A 5,882-nucleotide genomic window follows, 5' to 3' on the forward strand; every position below is an offset into this window, starting at 1 on the left:
TCTCCCCGCGTGACGTCACATGCTTTAAAGTGTATTTATCGTATTTTGGCGTCATTGGCTCAACAAAGTTACCCCAAACTTGGTATGTTAAGTGTATGGCCCCCTCAAAGGACAATGGGCTGCATTTTTACGGAATAGGAAAGGAACTACGTAGTCCCTAGTAGGCGCCGTCAAAACATGTGACGTCACGGCGAATGGTGCGGAAACTTCAAGGTGGCGTCGCCAACCCACATTTTGTTTCTGCGGGTTTTCTCGCTTACTAAGCGTCTTCTCATAGCAAGCATTGCGTTTTTAGTATCGTGAAAGAGTACTTTACTAATATGAGAAAAATCACTTTGCTCTTTAGTGTCCCTTTAACGTCGCGATGGCTGATTAACGGTGGAGCTGGTGGCATCAGCGGGCCTTTCCTCCACTTTTGCCAACGCTCGGTGCTCCCTAACTTCTATCTCTCTCCATCACCACCTGTGCTCGAGCACGCGCTACCATTGGTCGACTCCTTTCACCGGCACAGCCTATCGCACTTCTGCTGATCCCTGTCTCGACACCACCTGCTCCACTCCCACCATAGCTTCGCCTTTGATTTCCTCCTATCTACCGAGTCTCACCCTCTACACACCGCTACCCTTTCTCTATGAGGCTCAATTCTCGCTACACTAGACTCCCCTCTCACACACTTAGCTTTTGCCCATGCTCTCCCTCTCGTCAAGCTCAGCTCTCGCAGCTGGGCTAGAAAGTGCGGACGACGATCTCCAGGAATTTACCTCGGCCTTGAACAGCTCCGCTGTTAAAAAAAAAAACATCAATAATAATAATAATAATAATAATAATAATAATAATAATATAATAATAATAATAATAATAATAATAATAATAATAATAATAATAATAATAACTTTGGTGGTTTGGCGTCCCAAAACAACGGTATGATTGTGAGAGATGCCGTAGTGAAGGGCTCCGGAAGTTTCGATCACCTGGGGCTTTTTTAACGTGCACCTAAATCTAAGCATACAGGCCTCCGACGTTTTCGCTTCCATCGAAATGCGGCCGCCGCAGCCGAGATTTGATCTCACGACCTTCGGGTCCGCAATCGAGCACCATAAGTAAATGAAATGAAGCCTCTTCTGTTTCATTATGGAGCAAACGATGTTATTGTTTTGGAGGTGGCTGAATATAAATATCTGGGTTCATGGTTCGCAACTAATTTCTTCTCGTCAAAGCACGTAAACGTTGTCACGCGGAAAGCACTAAAAATTGTTTCTTCTTAAGGCGCTCCTTGATATTATCCAGCCCTTGCTTGGGTTCCCTAGCATATCAATCTATTTCCTATGTTTGAATATGCAGTGCCAATTTCGAATCCGTACACAAACATTAGTGAACTGGGATGAATACAGAAAAAAGTTGCGTGTTATAAGTATAATTCTTTTATAGGTACGTCAGTTAGTGCACTCGTCAAGCAAAGTGGGCTGCCGTCGCTTATCAGTAGAAACAGAAATTGACGAGGAAGGTTCTTTAACAAATTAGCTAAAGGACATTATAACGTAGATATTTCTCACATTATCGCCTATTCCATATGCTATGCTACCACACAAAGACGTTCCTTGAGAGTAACACCTTCATTTCTACGAAACAACTGTTTCAAGTACTATTTCCTTCCTAGAACGATGGCTGAATGGAATAGCCTAACCGATAAGGCAGTTACCGAAGACCAAATGTTTATGCAATACCTACAATAGTTACATTGTTGATCATGATTTTAATTTGTGTTATCGATTCGACACATTCGATGCAATTTTCTTATTTTTCGCGTATTGCTTTTCGCTTCTAATAAATTATGTTATTCATTAACTGCTACTTTAAAAATCTAAACGTTTTCTTGCACTCGAAAACATTACGTACCTTATATTTGCATGCCTGTGGCTTTTCCCTGCAAACTACTTTTACGTACCATACCAGCTATAATGTGTTTGAGGGTACAGTATATATAAATAACAATAATAAAAATACTAAATAATACATACTTTATTATTGGCATACTCGGGTGCCAACAAATGGAGATACCGGAAGATTTGCGGGAGTCACACATGTGCTGCTTCCCGCGGGCGGAGATACGAAAGCGTGCGCGTCTAAAAGGATCTTGCGCATTTCAAAGGAGTGCGTCTTTCAGCGTTTTTTATAGTATACCGGCCTACACAGTTGCGTCAGATGTATTTTACTTCATGGTTGCCGCCTAACGGCGCACGGCATCGATCACAACCTTTTTCAGGGCCTGCACACTTCGGCTAATCGAACGTGGGTCGATGGCAAGCCACACCACGCAGCACCGCGGGAGGGTATAGGCGCCACATGTGCGATATCGGATAACTTGCGGGGAACGATCTACGGCGGCGCGATCTATGTATGGCTATTGAGCTCATGTCAGTGACAGTAATATTTCACCTCGCGCAAGTGATCTTATTTATGCTCACGTCTTCTACTTGGAAACACGGTAAACATTTAGCCACCCTCTTGTTATCCTAAGACAAAATGAATCATCCAGTGTAGCTGAGGCCAAAGTGCGATACCGCTGATCTCGACAACGCGGGTTCGATTCCCGCGGTCACGGTGGCCACGTTTCGATGCGCGGAGGTGAAACGCAAAAACAGCCGCGTGCACAGATTGAGGTGCACGTTAAAGAACTTGAGGTGGTCAAAATTAATTCGGTGCGCCTCACTACCGCGTGCCTCTTCACTATACGTCGTGGTCCTGGCACACAAAATTTAACTGAAGACAGTGTCACCCTAAAATTTACATAACTATATGTAATGTACCTTCTGTAGTGACAATTATAGTAAAACTATTTGACTTCTTGTGGAAAATAAACGTTATGGTCAAGTTGCGACAAATGGCATCAATACTACGTTTGGTAAACTTGAATAGCTATAGCTAAAAATATTTTGATGCGCCCCAGGTGGTCAGGAACAGTACGCTCTCTTCAACTGCACAGATCTTTAATGATCGCGTGTGTTGCTTCAGCTGGCTTTCGTGTACGTAAAGAGTATGATATTCATAGGACAAACTTTCGCGCACTATGTGTGCGAGCTTCTTTAGAGCGAAGCGTTTCTGAAGAACCTTCTGAAATATGGATTGATACGCACACGCTAAGGTTGTTGATCAGTCTTTTTTTTTCGAGCACCTTTTGATATCGTTCAACTTCTAAGGCGACTTTTTTTCCTTGAGGAGTCACGCCTTAATTGAGTCATGAAACCGAAATGAGGTGCTCTTCCTTTTCTTTACTTCCCATGAGCACTGTTGCGTACAAGTTTGTAACGTGCGCAGCGCTACATTGGCCATTTCCTTCGCTGAAATGGGTGCCGTACTTTGTTATTACTATGTCTTATTGCGAACACTGAACACGACCCTTACGATTGGAAATAATACCATGGTGGCAGCTCGTTAGAGTTGATTGCCCTCGCCAGAGCGCAGTGTACGCGCTCGTGGCACATTTTCTGCTGCTGCTTCGGTATACGTTGCTGACGTCTTTCGCAAAATGTATTCCACGTGCCCAGCTTCGAGTCTGGGAGCTTCATCATCGCGCACGAACAAAAGAAGAGGGTGAAGGAGCGACTCAGATCATAGCCTGAAGTTCTGGTGCTGATCAGCTGAGGCTAGGTCACTCCTTTCTGATTGCAAAAACTTCGAGCACGGATTTGGCAACATTTTTTTATTATTCTTTTTTTCATTATCGTCGCCTGTCACAGCAGTCTTCTGATGGTAACAACGTCATTGGTCGTTGTCGGAATGAGTTATGGTACTAGAGTCAACGCAGACAAAAAAGTTCACTGTTTGCCTCTGTAAGATTATTCTTTACAAATCTAATTTTATACGTAATTGGAAGGCACAGGAAAATGTTCGCGCATTCAAAAGTGTGGAGTTGTGCCATAGAGAGCACTCGCTGCAAAACGCAATACAATGCCGTGTTTTTACAAACACACGAAGACAGTGAACACGCAAAAACATCTCGATGACCAAGTTGACGATGGATGCAGCGCGGTACACTTGTGATAATAGAGTGCTAACTTGTGCTAACTTATGATGCTTGTTTTTTAAACGTCAAAGTTTAGTCGCAAGGGCGAACCAATGAAAGTGGAATGTTGCGCGAAGTAGCGCTAGCAGCCAACTCCTTTAGCGTCCGACCTGGCGCAACTCATGAAAACTCCGGCGTGACGAAGCGCGCCCTCTCATGTGAGGAATCACGTGAGGAAGCGAAGCGACCTCGTGCAGTCTATCGCTTCAACGCAAACAGTAAGTACAAAAATATGACCCTTCTGCGAATTCCTGTCAAGATATGGCGCGCGCGACCGAGCCCGGCCAATCAAGATACGCAGTTCCTGCCACACAGAACCCCTTATGAGCCACCCAAGGACCTTTCGCGCGTTGGAGGAAGGCCGATGCGTTTTATCGCCGCTAGAGCAGCGATCGTCGTCTGCCCTTGCGCGTTTTCACTAGCACACAGAATACACGATGACCGGGGTGATGTTACTGCCTTTAGACTTTATAAGAAACATCACGGCGGCGCAGACGGCGACGGCAAAAATGTGCCTGGAGTGTCCATATAATTTCTGTAGCAAAAACTAACAGGGTTCCTTATTCACACATCTAAGACGACTGGAAGGCGAAAGCCATCTACTTCTGCATCTCAGTCGATGTATTGATCCTGCCCCGCCACCCTCCGAAAGCTTTCTGCACCTAACGTGGTTTTGCACTGCCTCCGTGATCGTCCCACCTTTGACCAAGGTACGACGTCATGTGATGACGTCTTCATGGGATGTTACGTCACGTGATGTCACAGTGACGCCATGAGGACGTCATAATGACGTCACAAATTTTGATAATCTGTGACGTCATCACGTGATGATTTTTTGCATCACTCGTCCCCGACGCCGCCAGACGCCGACACCGGCGGCCAATTTTCGTGTTTGATGAGGCAGGTAAGGCTTTCGCCTTAAAAGGACCAATTACAACGCAAGACACAGGACAACGTACGGGCTTCGTTTGTTCCCTCCATAGCCCTGTGTCTTGCGCTGTTGCTCGTCTTCAAAGCTCTTTGAACGAGAACTCAATATAAGGCAGTCAATAAACATTTATTCAGCGATGCCTAATCGAATTTTCACTGAAGTATCTTCTTGTTACCTCAGTGATCGTTCGAATTTAATTGAATTTGCATTAGATGAATGCAAGTTCTGCCGAGTGAAAACAAATTCATTCGCCGGCCGTTTCGGTGATGGAATTGTTGGCGTGGAACCCGTGATGGGCAGTCAGTCTGCCGGCAAAATAACGCCTAACCTCGCAGCCTGTTCGCCTCCCTTAATTGGCATAAGCACTAGGAATATGCAGCATAATTTAACGTCCTTTTCTCTTTCCTTCGTACTGCATTTATGGGTGTATGAGAAAGTGGATGCTCATATAATTGGACAGCCTAGGCAAAGCCCCTTCGGTCGGACGGCGTTCCCTCCCACGAAGCGGCATATTCTCGGTGGCTTCCCGCATGCGCGTGCGCGGAGAAGAAAAGCAGAGGTCTCTGACAGCCGCAATTTGTCGTTGCCTGCGGTTCTGTAGCCGCGTCTCGACTTGCGCGAAGCGTGTCAGTGGTCAACAGGAGGAAAGAAAATGCGATGTGGCGGGTGCCCGGAGGGGTAGTATAGCAAAGCTGCTCATATCGCTCCAGGCTAACTCGTTCCGTCCTCATCAGCAAAAACTATGGCGCGTTTTGGACAGCGCACGAGTTTTACAGACTTCGGTGTCGGTTAAAGCAACCGAGACAGCCCCGCTGCTGCCATTTTATAAATTATAATATTATGACGTTGAAATGAGACGAACAGCGTACCCAGGGCTTTCGCTGGCAG

Source organism: Rhipicephalus sanguineus, chromosome 3 (genome assembly GCF_013339695.2).
Source record: "Rhipicephalus sanguineus isolate Rsan-2018 chromosome 3, BIME_Rsan_1.4, whole genome shotgun sequence".
Taxonomy (NCBI): Eukaryota; Metazoa; Arthropoda; class Arachnida; order Ixodida; family Ixodidae; genus Rhipicephalus; species Rhipicephalus sanguineus.